At 48.8% G+C, this 18,884-nt stretch overlaps 1 long non-coding RNA gene across 1 annotated transcript in view; it reads left to right on the top strand.

Moving 5' to 3' along the window:
- Positions 1-18,884, top strand: part of LOC143793698 (uncharacterized) — a 46,150-nt gene that overhangs the window by 10,725 nt on the left and 16,541 nt on the right. The window contains exon 2 of the long non-coding RNA XR_013220204.1: positions 5,131-5,232. This is a non-coding gene — a long non-coding RNA (uncharacterized LOC143793698). The remainder of the gene's footprint in view (positions 1-5,130; positions 5,233-18,884) is intronic.

Here is an 18,884-nt window from a genome sequence, read left to right as displayed (position 1 = left end):
TGCCATTTGCCGCCAAAATCCGCCGCCATTGCAGCGCTGAGGAGAGCGCAGGAAGAGAAGAGGGGCGTGGAGTGGGCGTAGACAAGTTGGAGAGCGCGAACAGCAATGGCCGCCCAGTCTAAATATTTCTGTGTGTTGAGGACGTGCCCGTCAACAGCAGAGGTCCGCCTCCTGATCCTGGCCGGAGGGTGGAGACCATGGGGACGGGGCCGCCCACGGAAGAGACCGCGGGAAGAAGACGCGGGAAAAGAACAAGAAATGGCGGCACCAGGAGCACAGCGCGGAGCTGACCCGGCCAAGTCCGAGGCCGCACAAGCTGGGACAGGCTCCGAAACGCCAACGCTGCGGGGTCTGACCCTCACCGAGCCACTGTTGGGCCGACCCCCTGTGCCACTGTCCGAAGAATGTGTGGCTGCAGCCGAGGCCCGACAGCTGGCCCGCCGCCTGAAGGCTGATGCCCGTGCCCTCACCCGGGTGGGCCAGCCCACCGAGATCAAGTTGTCTCCTGTTGCTGCTTACCCGGCCGCGGCGGAAGGTACGCTACCCGCACCGGGCCTGAAAATCATGCCGGATGCTGAGCACTTACGGCGTCTTATGGCAGAGTGGCGGAGCCGGCCTCAGGCGGAGCAAGTTAATTTGATTAGTGTTCCGGAGATTCCGTCCTCACACTGGGGTGTGGTGGTGGCCTTCAACCCCCGGTATGGAAGAGGGGTGATCCAGGAAATTGGAGAGCCGCTGCAGATCCGCGTGGACTGGGAGGAGGTGGAGCCTTGCAGCGGAAGGTTCGATCGTGACCTGGAGCCGGGAGACGCCGTCACCTACACGAGGTGGAGAAGGGGCACTGGAGAGACGGGCTGGTTCGCCCGAGGTGTCCAACGATGCGTCGCCCTCCAGGCTGCGGCGGGAGCACCGGAAGGAGATAATCCCGTAGGGAAGGCAGCAGGACCCGGCCCCGAGGAATCGCGAGAAGCTCGGCCTCGCCATGCCCCGGAGGGACGGGTGCACCTGCCGACAAGGAGGACCTCCCGGCGAGGGATTTTATCGTTACTGGGACCGGAACGGCGTCCTGGCTCACCGGTGCGATCTGTTGGCCTGGTGAGGCCGGATAAGAGGTCGCCTTCCGCAGAACCCCAGTAAGATTTTATTGCTTCTAAAATGTAAATAGTTACTGTTTGTTCTTTAAGTTGCTGCTAAACCCGTCCAGGGTAAACTTTAAAAAGGTGACCCCTTTGTTGACCCGGGGTCACTGTTGTTGTTTTCTTGAAGCTTTGCACAAAGTTACACAAACTGCGAAATCATGGACTGTGCATGATTTGAACTTTCTTGTAAATAGTTTGCACCTTCTTAAAGGTGCTTCCTACTGGTTTTGTTTAAAGACATTTTGCGAAGATACCATTCCGGAGCCTTTGCATGGACTGGTAGGCTGAGAAGAAGAGCTACCTCAGAAAGACTTGATCTCCTCTTAAAGGGGAGGTTAGAATTGAACTTGAAAGTGATACTGTTTTAGAACAGTAATGTCGAGATAATGCTTTGAAGGAAATGTAACTGTTTTTCATGGAAAAGTTATGTGTGTTTAATTTGTTTAAAATGTGAAACCTAGATAATGTTCTTTGAAGAGAAAGATGCAGAAAGCCCGTAGGGGTAGATGTAGAGTTCCATTTAACTGAAAGTAAAGAAGTAATAACGAATGTGAGGATAGAAGGTAAACCCTGCGTCCCCATAGAAAGTTAGTTCGTTACTAAGGACAGAAAGTAGACCCGTAGGGGTTAGTGAGTGAGTCCTTATAGGAGCCAAGCAGAGTGTGCTCCATGCTCTCAAATTGAAAGGAATGTTATGTCTATACTATGTATAGTAGAGAAAGGCAGTAGGCCCTGGCTGAACGGGGCGGTCCTGTAAAAGAAAGGAGAGGCAGTAGGTCTGGTGCCATAGGGACAGGCGGTCCTGCAGGTTCAAAGTAGGAGAATGTGAAGTTACCTTGCCCTGTAATGTGATTATAGGAAGGCCTTTGATAAACTAAGAGTGTATGTTTCTTAAAGGCAATGTTAATTTATTGTTCCAGCATTTGCACTTAGTAGAATACCCGGTTGGGTAATGAGAGTTAATTGTAGCCTGTTGCTATGATATTTGATTATGTTTTGTAACGTTAAAGTGTCCTCACCTCCCATAAAGGGAAGCCTGTTCAAGTATGCTTATTGTTTTGCACTCAACAAATTTGTATGTCTTTTTGCTAACCTGTATTGTTGTTTTCTTCCCAGTCCCGGAGTACTGTGTTTAACCAGGGGGGAGTGCAGCGCCCCAGAGTCCTGGTCGTTGCAGTACTGTGGCTCCGCCACTAAGGGGAGCCATGGTGCGTTCGATGGCACTGAAGGAGTTCCTCCAATCAGGTATCACAGACACCAATATGTTTCACAGCCGGGCCTCCGGGGGGAGCTAAGGGTGCTATTCATTAGGCCACTCCCCACCATAGTGGGTAAACTGGGGGTCAGGCAGGAAGTTAGTAGAGAAAGCTGACTGGATCGAACGAAGCAACACCTAGTGAGAGAGGGTGTTGTGGAGGAAGAGACAGTAGGGTCTCTGCCAGGGGTGGGATCCTGGCAGAGGCTTGGCATTGAAAGAACGTAACGGGACCGTGCCTGCTCAGAATAGCGGCGGTGCCCTAAGAAAGGATTAGAAGCGAGATAGATTGTGCTGAGTGAGAAACGAAATCAAGCAGAAGGAGAATACCAGCAGGGGTTTTGTTGAAAGAGGCAGCACCTTGCTGAGGCGCATTACCGGTGGCCGGAACGCCGAGGGAGTGGAATAATATACAGCTTTAAGCCATACTCCAAACAGCGGCAGGACAGTCAGTCTCAGGCGGGCTGTCTACCACATATCACCTATGAAGTCTTGGGGGACAATTGCGGGAGAGGGGCGTCTCTAGGGTCCCGGAAGAACTCCAGGCCTACCTGACAAACGGGTGCCGTTCTTACTGTAACATCAGGAAGGGACGGAAGATTAGCAGAAGATCAGTTAATCGAGTTGTGAGGGAACTTAAGAAACAGACACAACAGTTGTGGGGACTTTCCGTAAGCACAGCAGGGAAGGACTACAACACAAAGCGCTAAGAAGGAAGGCACTGATTTCCACCTGTGAGGAGAACTCTGGAGGTGCCATTGGACCGGCCGGACTTGCGCAGCCTGGTGGACCGGATTCCGGACTGAGGACCGAGAGATCTCCAGTAAAGAGGTAAAGAGACTGCAACCTGGTGTCCTCGTTATTTACCGCGACCTGCACCCCACAACTGCACCGCTACACCACCGTTAACAGCACCTATTTGCAACGGACGTCCCCCACTGACAGACAGGGCCACGGACCGGGTCTAGCCACCGTGACAACCCCAGGACTGAGATCCCAGAGGCCCGGCTCCGGGTACCCCTCGGCCCTGCGGCGGTGTGGGGGCGCTCCATATATATACAGGTGACGGGGGGCCGTGCGGTCCTAGAGGGGTCAGCGCTGGAGCCCTCATCTGCTCTGACAATTCATCACATCTGCTCCATTGTGTTCTGTTTATTCTGCGGTGACACCGAATAGAAGGATTTATTATCTCTCCACGTTAACCCCTTCCTGACAGGGAGAATATTTCCATTTTCTCCCATAAAAGCTTTGATGAATCGGGGCTATAACGTTATTATTTTCCGCCCCATCGCCATATGAGGCTGATTCTTGCGGGACGAGTTGTACTTATTAATGACACCATTCACTGTACCCTATAATGTGCTGGAAAATGGGAAAAATCCAGGTGAAATTGTGGAAAAAACGTAATTCTGCTGATGGTTTCTCTTTTACCTTTTTCTCTTTTTCACCAAATTGAAACAATTATTTGCCTAATTTATTGCTTTTGAAAACATAAAAACTTTGTAATAAAAACTACGGTTTCTGTCGCCATTTTCTGACCCTAATTTTCTGGGAGCTTGGGTTTTTTTTTTTATGGGGCTCGCAGGAGTTTTTAGTGGCACCAGTTTGGGTCCATACGGCGTTTTTATGTCATTTTAAGAATTTTGGGGGCTTTTTGATTTTGTTGTTTATGTCACTTATCATCTCGATATAAATAATTTTATATTTTTGAAGATCGGACTTTTACGGACGCGGCGATGCCAAATGTGCTGAGTCTTTACACTGTTTTTATTTCTTTATTTTTGGATCAGGAGAAGGGACCATTCACACTTTTATGCTTTTTATTTTTAAATATATTTTTCTTAATTCTTTTCTTGGCCCCTTAGGAGAACCTTGTACGATCTGTTATAGTGAATGCTTTCTGTTACGTAGGAGACAAAATGAACAAAAACTAGAATTTTATCATTAATTATCACTATGTTCTATCAGTGACGGATTATGAGGAGTGTGATCCACCATGAGGGGCCCGATCCCCCCGTGGCCCATGGTCATAGATCCCAGCACAGTCCAGGACGGAATCTTGTAGGTCCGATGATAAATATGATTGTCCAGTAGAGCGCTCATAGTGAATAAATGTCCGACCTCTTCTTTCTGATGGGCATTGTCTGATGGGAGCTTTGGACTTACCGCGGTCCTCCCTACGCCATTGTGGTGGCCATCTTGGATCTGGACCAGAACACTGATCTGAGCGGAGCAGACTGTGGGAGACACACGGAGGACACCAGGCGCGGTGACAAATGTACGGACACTTCTCAGTCCCAGGATGGAGGGTCACTGTGAATAATAATAATGAGGCACTCTGCATAGTAAAGCAATAAAATATCAGTATCCCCCTGACTCTTCCATGCGGCTCCAATTGCTGCTTTCCCTTTTTCCACTTGAGCTCATGTTGAAGAACGCAGGCGGCACAACCATGAAATCATCATCTCACCGGCGTCACAGAGCAGGCGCCGGGCAGCGAGCCGGGGGCGGATTCCTGCAGCAGTGCGGCTGTATCTGTTGTATCAGGGACCCCTGAATGTATATTTATAATGGGGGCACACGCTGGTCACTAATGTATAATCTCAGTGCAGAGCAGGGTACACTGTGGGGAATGATATATTCATGGGCACAGTGGGGCGCATAGTTACATTCGGTGACACACTGGCGACATTTTTTATTCTATTCCCTTATATATGTAACATTGTTGTTTTTCAGGATTGCGGTGATCTGCTGAAAAGTGCGGAGCAGCAGAGACCTGGACGGCAACCTCTACAAAGACGAGTGATGGCTGGAAGTCGTCATGAAAGACCGGACTAGGTAAAAAAGAGAAGAAAGAGAGTTACTCCAGTGTATAAACTGGAGGGTTATGTGGGGCCAATATATTACCATAAAATCTGTGTGAGGGACATTGTATTAAACTAAGGCTCATGTGGGACTCATTATATTAACTGGAAAACTCCGTGGTGCCTATTATACTATTAGGAGGACTATGTGGGGGCCAATATAATGGAAAGCTCCGTGGTGCCTATTATACTATTAGGAGGGTTATGTGGGGGCCAATATAATGGAAAGCTCCGTGGTGCCTATTATACTATTAGGAGGGTTATGTGGGGGCCAATATAATGGAAAGCTCCGTGGTGCCTATTATACTATTAGGAGGACTATGTGGGGCTCATTATAATAACAGGAGGGCTATGTGGGGCTCATTATAATAAATAGAGCATTATGTAAGGCCTTATATAATAAAGGAAGGGCTATGTGGGGCCTAATATAATATTAGGAGAGCTATGTGGGGCTCATTACAATAAATGGATGGCTATGTGGTGCCTATTATACTATTATAATAACTGGGGGCTAAAAAATAATTTTTGTTGAAAAAAAAGAATTTTTATTTTCATGGCTCTGCGTTATAAACTGTAGTGAAACACATGGAGGTTCAAAGTGCAGGAGGGTTATGTGGGTGCCAATATCATGGAAAGCTCCGTGGTGCCTATTATACTATTAGGAGGGTTATGTGGGGGCCAATATCATGGAAAGCTCCGTGGTGCCTATTATACTATTAGGAGGGCTATGTGGGGCTCATTATAATAATAGCAGGGCTATGCGGGGCTCATTATTATAAATGGAGCATTATTTGAGGCCTAATATAATAAAGGAAGCGCTATGTAGGGCCTAATATAATATTAGGAGGGGTATGTGGGGCTCATTATATTAAACTGAGGCTCTTGTAGGGCCCATTATATTAAATGGAGTGTTATGTGAGGGCCCCAAAAAAATAAATAGAGTGCTTTCTGGGGTCCATTATAATATTAGGAGAGCTATGTGGTGCTCAGTATAATAAATAGAGAGCTACAGTGCCTTGTGAAAGTATTCGGCTTTCTGGAACTTTTCAACTTTTTCCCACATATCATGCTTCAAACATAAAGATACCAAATGTAAATTTTTGGTGAAGAATCAAAAAGTGGAACACAATTGTGAAGTTGAACGAAATTTATTGGTTATTTCAAATTTGGGGGGAAATTCAAAAACTGAAAAGTGGGGCGTGCAATATTATTCGGCCCCTTTAACTTACTTTCGCAAGGCACTGTATGTGGAGCCCATTATATTAAATGAAGAATTATGTGGGGACCATTATAATAAATGGAAGGATAAGTGGGGGCACAGTATATTAAACAAAAACCTATGTGGGACTCATTATATTAATTGGAGAGTTATGTGGGTCCCATTATATTAAAAAAGAGCTATGTGGGGTCAAATATTTTTAAGGAATAAGCTATGTTCGGCCCACTATATTAAATAGAGGGCTATGTTGGCCCCATTAAATTCAATGAAGGGCTATGTGGGTCCAATTACATTAAATGGAAGGCTATGTTGGGCCCATTGTAGCAAATTAAGAATTATGTGGGGTCCATTATATTAATTGGAAGCTATGTGGGGCTCATTTTATTAAATAGAATGCTATGTGCTGCCCACAATATTAAATGGAAGGCTTTGTAGCACCAATTATATTAAAATGAGAAGGCTATGTGTGGCCCATCAAATTAAATAAAAGGCTATGTGGGGCCCAAAAGATTAAAAATACATTAAATGGAAGGTTATGTGGTGCCCATTATATTAAATGGATGGATATATAGTTCCTATTATATTAAATGAAGAACTATATGAGGCCCAAAATATTAAACTGAAGGTTATGTAAGGCCTAATGTATTAAATGGAAGGCTATGTGGGATCTATTATAATAATTGGAAGGCTATGTGGGGCCAAATATATTAAAATAAGAATCATATGGGTCCCATTATATTAATTGGAAGGCTACGTGGTGCCCAATTTATTAAAAGGACGGTTATGTGGGAGCCATTATATTAAATAGAAGACTACTTTGGACCCAATATGTTAATTGGAAGTCTATATGGGACCAATTTTATTAGTTGGAGAGTTATGTGGGGTCCAATAAATTAAATGCAAGGCTATGTGGGGGCCAATAAATTTAATAAAAGGCTATGTGGGACTTATTGTATTATTTGGAAGGTTATGTGTGGCCCAATAAATTAAATGGAAGGCTATGTGGGATCCATAATTAAATAGAAACCTATGTGAGGCTCAGTATATTAAATGGAAGGCTATGTGTGCTACGGTGGCACACAAACGGGAAACAATGTGCTCCGGTGGCACCACAACAGTAAAGGGTGTGCTCCGATGGCACCCCAACGGTAAAAGGTGTGCTCTGGTCGCACCCCAGCGGTAAAGGGTGTGCTCCGATGGCACCTCAACGGTATAAGGTGCGTTCCGGTGGCACCACAACAGTAAAGGGTGTGCTCCGATGGCACCCCAACGGTAAAGGGTGTGCTCCGGTGGCACCCCAACGGTAAAAGATGTGCTCTGGTGGCACCCCAACGGTAAAGGGTGTGCTCCGATGGCACCCCAACGGTATAAGGTGTGTTCCGGTGGCACCACAACAGTAAAGGGTGTGCTCCGATGGCACCCCAACGGTAAAGGGTGTGCTCCGGTGGCACCCCAATGGTAAAAGGTGTGCTCCGATGGCACCCCAATGGTAAAGGGTGTGCTCCGGTGGCACCCCAACGGTAAAAGGTGGGTTCCGGTGGCACCACAACAGTAAAGGGTGTGCTCCGATGGCACCCCAATGGTAAAGGGTGTGCTTCGGTGGCACCCCAACGATCTAAGGTGTGCTCCGGTGCCCCCAACAGTAAAGGGTGTGCTCCGATGGCACCCCAACGGTAAAGGGTGTGCTCCGGGGGCATCCCAACGGTAAAAGGTGTGCTCTGGTGGCACCCCAATGGTATAGGGTGCGCTCTGGTGGCACCCCAATGGTAAATGGTGTGCTTCGGTTGCTCGCCAACATCAAACGGTGTGCTCCGGTGGCACCCCAACGGTAAACAGTGTGCTCTGGTGGTACCCCAGAGGCCAAAGTTGTGCTCTGTGGCACGTCAACGTCAAAGGCTGTGCTCCAGTGGCAGTCAAACGGGATATGGTGTGCTCCAGTGGCAGGCCATCGTTAAAGGGTGTGCTTCGGTGGCATACCAACGGCAAATGGTGTGCTTCGATGGCAGGCCAACGGCAAAGGGTTTGCTCCGGTTCCAAGCCAATGGCAAAGAATGTGCTTCGGTGGCACACCAATGGAAAAGAGGTGTGCTGCGATGGCACACCAACGGTAAAAGGTGTGCTTCGATGGCACATCAATGGCAAGAAAGCCAAAGACTGCACCCTGGTGGCAAAATAGCCTAAGATGGGTGCCCCGGTGGTAAGCAATAAGGCCAAAGAGTGCACCCCGGTGGGAAAATAGCCTAAGATGGGCATCCCGGTAATAAGCAATAAGGCCAAAGAGAGCACCCCAGTGGGAAAATAGCCTAAGATGGGCACCCAGGTGGTAAGCAATAAGGCCAAAGAGTGCACCCCGGTGGGAAAGTAGCCTAAGATGGGCACCCCGGTGGTAAGCAATAAGGCCAAAGATTGCACCCCGGTGGCAAAATTGCCTAAGATGGACAGCCCGGTGATAAGCAATAAGGCCAAAGAGTGCACCCCGGTGGTAAAATAGCCTAAGATGGGCACCCCGGCGGTAAGCAATAAGGCCAAAGAGTGCACCCAGGTGGGAAAATAGCCTAAGATGGGCACCCCGGTGGTAAGCAATAAGGCCAAAATGTGCACCCCGTTGGGAAAATAGCCTAAGATGGGCACCCCGGTGGTAAGCAATAAGGCCAAAGAGTGCACCCCGGTAGCAAGTTAGCCTAAGATGGGCGCCCCGGTGGTAAGCAATAAGGCCAAAGAGTGCACCCTGGTGGCAAAATAGCCTAAGATGGCCCCCCCTGTGGTAAGCAAGAAGGTCAAAGAGTGCACCCCGGAGGCAAAATAGCCTAAGATGGGCACCCCGGTGGTAAGCAATAAAGCCAAAGAGTGCACCCAGGTGGGAAAATAGCCTAAGATGGGCACCCCGGTGGTAAGCAATAAGGCCATAAGGCCAAAGAGTGCACCACAGTGGGAAAATAGCCTAAGATGGGCACCCCGGTGGTAAGCAATAAGGCCAAAGATTGCACCCCGGTGGGAAAATAGCCTAAGATGGGCACCCAGGTGGTAAGCAATAAGGCCAAAGAGTGCACCCCGGTGGGAAAGTAGCCTAAGATGGGCACCCCGGTGGTAATTTCCCATTAGGAAATGTGCTCCACAATTGTTAATGCCATCCAGTGTACATCTTGCCACATGTATGCAGTCCTTGATCAGCCGGTCGAGGGTGCATACTGCTGTGCGAGATGTGAGCACATTGTGCATTTGTAAACCCAGATACTGGATCTAAATGTGCAGCTGGCAACACTGAGATCCATAGACAATATGGAGAGGAGTCTTCTGCTCACAGAGCAGACGCTCAATGGGATAGATGAGGAGGGGGATGGTAGGATGGAGCTGCAGGACAGTGTGGCAGTTAGCTGGGTGACAGATAGAAGGCGGGGTAGAGGGAAGAGTGCCAGGGAGGCTAGTCCTGATCTGGCACACCCCAATAAGTTTGCTAAGTTGGCAGATGAGGGGGGTGCCAGTACAGGGGTAGCATTGCTGCAGCCAGGCATGTCCTCTGAAAGCCGGAGGAGTGACTGCTCCAGTAAGGAGGGAAAAAGGAGAGCAGGGCAGGCCAGACAGGTGCTGGTAGTGGGGGACTCAATTATTAGGGGAACAGATAGGGCAATCTGTCACAAAGACAGGGATCGTCGGACGGTGTGCTGCCTACCTGGCGCTCGAGTCCGACACATCGCTGATCGGGTGGACAGATTACTGGGAGGGCCTGGTGAGGACCCAGCGGTCATGGTGCACATTGGCACAAATGACAAAGTTAGAGGTAGGTGGAAGGTCCTTAAAGATGATTTCAGGGAATTAGGCTGCAAGCTGAAAGCAAGGACCTCCAACGTGGTATTTTCCGAAATACTGCCTGTACCACGTGCCACGCCAGAGAGACAACGGGAGATTAGGGAGGTTAATAAGTGGCTCAAGAATTGGTGTAGGAAGGAGGGGTTTGGGTTCCTGCAGAACTGGGCCGACTTCTCAGTTGGCTACAGGCTCTACGCTAGGGATGGGCTGCACCTCAATGGGGAAGGTGCAGCTGTGCTGGGGGAGAAAATGGTTAGAAGGTTGGAGGAGTGTTTAAACTAGGGAATGGGGGGAGGGTATTCATTGTATAGGAGGGGAAGATAGTGCAGATAGAGACCTGGGCACAAATAAGGAAGTTGGGGGTGGCGGTGGCATGGGGGGTGGGGTTAGAACAGTTAGTAATTTAAGAAAGAATAGAGGTACAGAGAGTAGCATCAAGTGCATGTATACTAATGCCAGAAGCCTCGCCAACAAAATGGATGAATTAGAACTAATGTTGTTGGAGCATAATTATGACATGGTGGGGATATCTGAGACGTGGCTGGATGCGAGCCATGACTGGGCTGTTAACTTGCAGGGCTATAGCCTGTTCAGAAATGACCGTACAGATAAGCGAGGGGGTGGGGTGTGTCTGTTTGTAAAATCGACCTTAAAACCCATCCTGCGTGATAATATAGGTGAATCTAATGAAAATGTAGAGTCTCTGTGGGTGGAGATAAGGGGAGGGGGAAAAAATAATAAATTACTGATAGGGGTTTGTTATAAATCTCCAAAACTAATGGAAGCAATGGAGAATATCCTCGTAAAGCAAATAGATGAAGCTGCGACTAAAGGAGAAGTCATTATTATGGGGGACTTCAACTACCCTGAAATAGATTGGGGAACAGAAACCTGCAGTTCCAGCAAAGGTAATCAGTTTTTGACAACTATGAAAGACAATTACCTTTCACAACTGGTTCAGGACCCAACAAGGAGGGGGGCACTGCTAGACCTAATATTAACCAACAGGCCAGACCGCATAGCAAATATAAGGGTTGGGGGTCACTTGGGGAATAGTGATCACAAAATAATAAGTTTTCATGTAACCTTTAATAAGATGGGTAGTAGGGGGGTGACAAGGACACTAAACTTCAGGAGGGCAAATTTCCAACGGATGAGAGAGGATCTTGGTGCAATTAACTGGGACGATATCCTGAGACACAAAAATACACAAAGAAAATGGGAGACGTTTATTAGCATCCTGGATAGGACCTGTGCACAGTATATACCGTATGGGAATAAACATACTAGAAATAGGAGGAAACCAATATGGCTAAATAGAGCTGTAAGGGGCGCAATAAGGGACAAAAAGAAAGCACTTAGAGAATTAAAGGAAGTAGGTAGTGAGGAGGCATTAAATAAATACAAAAAATTTAATAAATTATGTAAAAAGCAAATCAAGGCAGCAAAGATTGAGACAGAGAGACTCATTGCCAGAGAGAGTAAAAATAATCCCAAAATATTCTTTAACTATATAAATAGTAAGAAACTAAAAAATGACAGTGTTGGCCCCCTTAAAAATAGTCTGGGTGAAATGGTGGATGAGGATGAGGAAAAAGCCAATATGCTAAATGACTTTTTTTCATCAGTATTTACAAAAGAAAATCCCATGGCAGCCAATATGACTAGTGATAAAAATTCCTCATTAAATGTCACCTGCTTAACCCAGCAGGAAGTACAGCGGCGTCTAAAAATCACAAAAATTGAGAAATCTCCGGGCCCGGATGGGATACACCCCCGAGTACTGCAGGAATTAAGTACAGTCATTGACAGACCATTATTTTTAATCTTTAAAGACTCCATAATAACAGGGTCTGTACCACAGGAGTGGCGTATAGCAAATGTGGTGCCAATATTCAAAAAAGGGGCAAAAACTGAACTCGGAAATTATAGGCCAGTAAGTTTAACCTCTACTGTGGGTAAAATCCTGGAGGGCATTCTAAGGGATGCTATACTGGAGTATCTGAAGAGGAATAACCTCATGACCCAGTATCAGCACGGGTTTACTAGGGACCGTTCATGTCAGACTAATTTGATCAGCTTCTATGAAGAGGTAAGTTCAGGACTGGACCAAGGGAACCCAGTGGACGTAGTATATATGGACTTTTCCAAAGCTTTTGATACGGTGCCACACAAAAGGTTGTTACATAAAATGAGAGTAATGGGGATAGGGGAAAATATGTGTAAGTGGGTTGAGAGCTGGCTCAGGGATAGGAAACAAAGGGTGGTTATTAATGGAGCACACTCGGACTGGGTCACGGTTAGCAGTGGGGTACCACAGGGGTCAGTATTGGGCCCTCTTCTTTTTAACATATTTATTAATGACCTTGTAGGGGGCATTCAGAGTAGAATTTCAATATTTGCAGATGACACTAAACTCTGCAGGGTAATCAATACAGGGGAGGACAATTTTATATTACAGGATGATTTATGTAAACTAGAAGCTTGGGCTGATAAATGGCAAATGAGCTTTAATGGGGATAAATGTAAGGTCATGCACTTGGGTAGAAGTAATAAGATGTATATCTATGTGCTTAATTCTAAAACTCTGGGCAAAACCGTCAATGAAAAAGACCTGGGTGTATGGGTGGATGACAAACTCATATTCAGTGGCCAGTGTCAGGCAGCTGCTACAAAGGCAAATAAAATAATGGGATGTATTAAAAGAGGCATAGATGCTCATGAGGAGAACATAATTTTACCTCTATACAAGTCACTAGTTCGACCACACTTAGAATACTGTGCACAGTTCTGGTCTCCGGTGTATAAGAAAGACATAGCTGAACTGGAGCGGGTGCAGAGAAGAGCGACCAAGGTTATTAGAGGACTGGGGGGTCTGCAATACCAAGATAGGTTATTACACTTGGGGCTATTTAGTTTGGAAAAACGAAGACTAAGGGGTGATCTTATGTTAATGTATAAATATGAGGGGACAGTACAAAGACCTTTCTGATGATCTTTTTAATCATAGACCTGAGACAGGGACAAGGGGGCATCCTCTACGTCTGGAGGAAAGAAGGTTTAAGCATAATAACAGACGCGGATTCTTTACTGTAAGAGCAGTGAGACTATGGAACTCTCTGCCGTATGATGTTGTAATGAGTGATTCATTAATTAAATTTAAGAGGGGACTGGATACCTTTCTGGAAAAGTATAATGTTACAGGGTATATACACTAGATTCCTTGATAAGGCGTTGATCCAGGGAACTAGTCTGATTGCCGTATGTGGAGTCGGGAAGGAATTTTTTTCCCCATGGTGGAGTTACTCTTTGCCACATGGGGTTTTTTTGCCTTCCCCTGGATCAACATGTTAGGGCATGTTAGGTTAGGCTATGGGTTGAACTAGATGGACTTACAGTCTTCCTTCAACCTTAATAACTATATATGTAACTATGTAAGCAATAAGGCCAAAGATTGCACCCCGGTGGCAAAATTGCCTAAGATGGACAGCCCGGTGATAAGCAATAAGGCCAAAGAGTGCACCCCGGTGGTAAAATAGCCTAAGATGGGCACCCCGGCGGTAAGCAATAAGGCCAAAGAGTGCACCCAGGTGGGAAAATAGCCTAAGATGGGCACCCCGGTTGTAAGCAATAAGGCCAAAATGTGCACCCCGTTGGGAAAATAGCCTAAGATGGGCACCCCGGTGGTAAGCAATAAGGCCAATGATTGCATCCCGGTGGCAAAATTGCCTAAGATGGGCACCCCGGTGGTAAGCAATAAGGCCAAAGAGTGCACCCCGGTGGCAAGTTAGCCTAAGATGGGCGCCCCGGTGGTAAGCAATAAGGCCAAAGAGTGCACCCTGGTGGCAAAATAGCCTAAGATGGCCCCCCTGTGGTAAGCAAGAAGGTCAAAGAGTGCACCCCGGAGGCAAAATAGCCTAAGATGGGCACCCCGGTGGTAAGCAATAAGGCCATAAGGCCAAAGAGTGCACCACAGTGGGAAAATAGCCTAAGATGGGCACCCCAGTGGTAAGCAATAAGGCCAAAGATTGCACCCCGGTGGGAAAATAGCCTAAATGGGCGCCCCGATGGTAAGCAATAAGGCCAAAGAGTGCACCCCGGTGGGAAAATAGCCTAAGATGGGCACCCAGGTGGTAAGCAATAAGGCCAAAGAGTGCACCCCGGTGGGAAAATAGCCTAAGATGGGCGCCCCGGTGGTAAGCAATAAGGCCAAAGAGTGCACCCCGGTGGGAAAATAGCCTAAGATGGGCACCCCGGTGGTAAGCAATAAGGCCAAAGAGTGCACCCCGTTGGGAAAATAGCCTAAGATGGGCACCTCGGTGGTAAGCAATAAGTCCAAAGATTGCATCCCGGTGGCAAAATTGCCTAAGATGGGCACCCCGGTGGTAAGCAATAAGGCCAAAGAGTGCACCCCGGTGGGAAAATAGCCTAAGATGGGCGCCCCGGTGGTAAGCAATAAGGCCAAAGAGTGCACCCAGGTGGGAAAATAGCCTAAGATGGGCACACCGGTTGTAAGCAATAAGGCCAAAAAGTGCACCCCGTTGGGAAAATAGCCTAAGATGGGCACCCCGGTGGTAAGCAATAAGGCCAAAGATTGCATCCCGGTGGCAAAATAGCCTAAGATGGCCCCCCCTGTGGTAAGCAAGAAGGAGAGTACACCCCGGTGGCAAAATAGCCTAAGATGGGCACCCCGGTGGTAAGCAATAAGGCCATAAGGCCAAAGAGTGCACCACGGTGGGAAAATAGCCTAAGTTGGGCACCCCGGTGGTAAGCAATAAGGCCAAAGATTGCACCCCGGTGGGAAAATAGCCTAAATGGGCGCCCCGGTGGTAAGCAATAAGGCCAAAGAGTGCACCCCGGTGGGAAAATAGCCTAAGATGGGCACCCCAGTGGTAAGCAATAAGGCCAATGATTGCATCCCGGTGGCAAAATTGCCTAAGATGGGCACCCCGGTGGTAAGCAATAAGGCCAAAGAGTGCACCCCGGTGGCAAGTTAGCCTAAGATGGGCGCCCCGGTGGTAAGCAATAAGGCCAAAGAGTGCACCCTGGTGGCAAAATAGCCTAAGATGGCCCCCCCTGTGGTAAGCAAGAAGGTCAAAGAGTGCACCCCGGAGGCAAAATAGCCTAAGATGGGCACCCCGGTGGTAAGCAATAAGGCCATAAGGCCAAAGAGTGCACCACAGTGGGAAAATAGCCTAAGATGGGCACCCCAGTGGTAAGCAATAAGGCCAAAGATTGCACCCCGGTGGGAAAATAGCCTAAATGGGCGCCCCGATGGTAAGCAATAAGGCCAAAGAGTGCACCCCGGTGGGAAAATAGCCTAAGATGGGCACCCAGGTGGTAAGCAATAAGGCCAAAGAGTGCACCCCGGTGGGAAAATAGCCTAAGATGGGCGCCCCGGTGGTAAGCAATAAGGCCAAAGAGTGCACCCCGGTGGGAAAATAGCCTAAGATGGGCACCCCGGTGGTAAGCAATAAGGCCAAAGAGTGCACCCCGTTGGGAAAATAGCCTAAGATGGGCACCTCGGTGGTAAGCAATAAGTCCAAAGATTGCATCCCGGTGGCAAAATTGCCTAAGATGGGCACCCCGGTGGTAAGCAATAAGGCCAAAGAGTGCACCCCGGTGGGAAAATAGCCTAAGATGGGCGCCCCGGTGGTAAGCAATAAGGCCAAAGAGTGCACCCAGGTGGGAAAATAGCCTAAGATGGGCACACCGGTTGTAAGCAATAAGGCCAAAAAGTGCACCCCGTTGGGAAAATAGCCTAAGATGGGCACCCCGGTGGTAAGCAATAAGGCCAAAGATTGCATCCCGGTGGCAAAATAGCCTAAGATGGCCCCCCCTGTGGTAAGCAAGAAGGAGAGTACACCCCGGTGGCAAAATAGCCTAAGATGGGCACCCCGGTGGTAAGCAATAAGGCCATAAGGCCAAAGAGTGCACCACGGTGGGAAAATAGCCTAAGTTGGGCACCCCGGTGGTAAGCAATAAGGCCAAAGATTGCACCCCGGTGGGAAAATAGCCTAAATGGGCGCCCCGGTGGTAAGCAATAAGGCCAAAGAGTGCACCCCGGTGGGAAAATAGCCTAAGATGGGCACCCCAGTGGTAAGCAATAAGGCCAAAGATTGCACCCCGGTGGCAAAATTGCCTAAGATGGGCAGCCCGGTGGTAAGCAATAAGGCCAAAGAGTGCACCCCGGTGGGAAAATAGCCTAAGATGGGCACCCCGGTGGTAAGCAATAAGGCCAAAGAGTGCACCCCGGTGGGAAAATAGCCTAAGATGGGCACCCCGGTGGTAAGCAATAAGGCCAAAGAGTGCACCCCAGTGGGAAAATAGCCTAAGATGGGCACCCAGGTGGTAAGCAATAAGGCCAAAGAGTGCACCCCGTTGGGAAAATAGCCTAAGATGGGCACCTCGGTGGTAAGCAATAAGGCCAAAGATTGCGTCCCGATGGCAAAATTGCCTAAGATGGGCACCCCGGTGGTAAGCAATAAGGCCAAAGAGTGCACCCCGGTGGGAAAATAGCCTAAGATGGGCGCCCCGGTGGTAAGCAATAAGGCCAATGAGTGCACCCAGGTGGGAAAATAGCCTAAGATGGGCACCCCGGTTGTAAGCAATAAGGCCAAAAAGTGTACCCCGTTGGGAAAATAGCCTAAGATGGGCACCCCGGTGGTAAGCAATAAGGCCAAAGATTGCATCCCGGTGGCAAAATAGCCTAAGATGGCCCCCCCTGTGGTAAGCAAGAAGGTCAAAGAGTGCACCCCGGTGGCAAAATAGCCTAAGATGGGCACCCCGGTGGTAAGCAATAAGGCCAAAGGGTGCACCCCAGTGGGAAAATAGCCTAAGATGGGCACCCCGGTGGTAAGCAATAAGGCCAAAGAGTGCACCCGGTGGGAAAATAGCCTAAGATGGGCACCCCGGTGGTAAGCAATAAGGCCAAAGATTGCACCCCGGTGGGAAAATAGCCTAAGATGGGCGCCCCGGTGGTAAGCAATAAGGCCAAAGAGTGCACCCCGGTGGAAAAATAGCCTAAGATGGGCACCCAGGTGGTAAGCAATAAGGCCAAAGAGTGCACGCCGGTGGGAAAATAGCCTAAGATGGGCACCCCGGTGGTAAGCAAGAAGGCCAAAGATTGCACCCCGGTGGGAAAATAGCCTAAATGGGCACCCCGGTGGTAAGCAATAAGGCCAAAGAGTTCACCCCGGTGGGAAAATAGCCTAAGATGGGCACCCCAGTGGTAAGCAATAAGGCCAAAGATTGCACCCCGGTGGCAAAATTGCCTAAGATGGGCAGCCCGGTGGTAAGCAATAAGGCCAAAGAGTGCACCCCGGTGGGAAAATAGCCTAAGATGGGCGCCCCGGTGGTAAGCAATAAGGCCAAAGAGTGCACCCCGGTGGGAAAATAGCCTAAGATGGGCACCCCGGTGGTAAGCAATAAGGCCAAAGAGTGCACCCCAGTGGGAAAATAGCCTAAGATGGGCGCCCCGGTGGTAAGCAATAAGGCCAATGAGTGCACCCAGGTGGGAAAATAGCCTAAGATGGGCACCCCGGTTGTAAGCAATAAGGCCAAAAAGTGCACCCCGTTGGGAAAATAGCCTAAGATGGGCACCCCGGTGGTAAGCAATAAGGCCAAAGATTGCATCCCGGTGGCAAAATAGCCTAAGATGGCCCCCCTGTGGTAAGCAAGAAGGTCAAAGAGTGCACCCCGGTGGCAAAATAGCCTAAGATGGGCACCCCGGTGTTAAGCAATAAGGCCAAAGGGTGCACCCCAGTGGGAAAATAGCCTAAGATGGGCACCCCGGTGGTAAGCAATAAGGCCAAAGAGTGCACCCGGTGGGAAAATAGCCTAAGATGGGCACCCCGGTGGTAAGCAATAAGGCCAAAGATTGCACCCCGGTGGGAAAATAGCCTAAGATGGACGCCCCGGTGGTAAGCAATAAGGCCAAAGAGTGCACCCCGGTGGGAAAATAGCCTAAGATGGGCACCCAGGTTGTAAGCGATAAGGCCAAAGAGTGCACGCCGGTGGGAAAATAGCCTAAGATGGGCACCCCGGTGGTAAGCAATAAGGCCAAAGATTGCACCCCGGTGGCAAAATTGCCTAAGATGGGCAGCCCGGTGGTAAGCAATAAGGCCAAAGAGTGTACCCCGGTGGGAAAATAGCCTAAGATGGGCACCCCAGTGGTAAGCAATACGGCCAAAAAGTGCACCCCGTTGGGAAAATAGCCTAAGATGGGCACCCCGGTGGTAAGCAATAAGGCCAAAGATTGCATCCCGGTGGCAAAATTGCCTAAGATGGGCACCCGGTGGTAAGCAATAAGGCCAAAGAGTGCACCACGGTGGCAAGTTAGCCTAAGATGGGTGCCCCGGTTGTAAGCAATAAGGCCAAAGAGTGCACCCCGGTGGGAAAATAGCCTAAGATGGGCACCCAGGTTGTAAGCGATAAGGCCAAAGAGTGCACGCCGGTGGGAAAATAGCCTAAGATGGGCACCCCGGTGGTAAGCAATAAGGCCAAAGATTGCACCCCGGTGGCAAAATTGCCTAAGATGGGCAGCCCGGTGGTAAGCAATAAGGCCAAAGAGTGTACCCCGGTGGGAAAATAGCCTAAGA

This window comes from Ranitomeya variabilis, chromosome 1 (genome assembly GCF_051348905.1).
Source record: "Ranitomeya variabilis isolate aRanVar5 chromosome 1, aRanVar5.hap1, whole genome shotgun sequence".
NCBI lineage: Eukaryota > Metazoa > Chordata > Amphibia > Anura > Dendrobatidae > Ranitomeya > Ranitomeya variabilis.
Note: the sequence above shows the minus strand (reverse complement) of the source record. Positions and strands in the feature narration are given on the sequence as shown.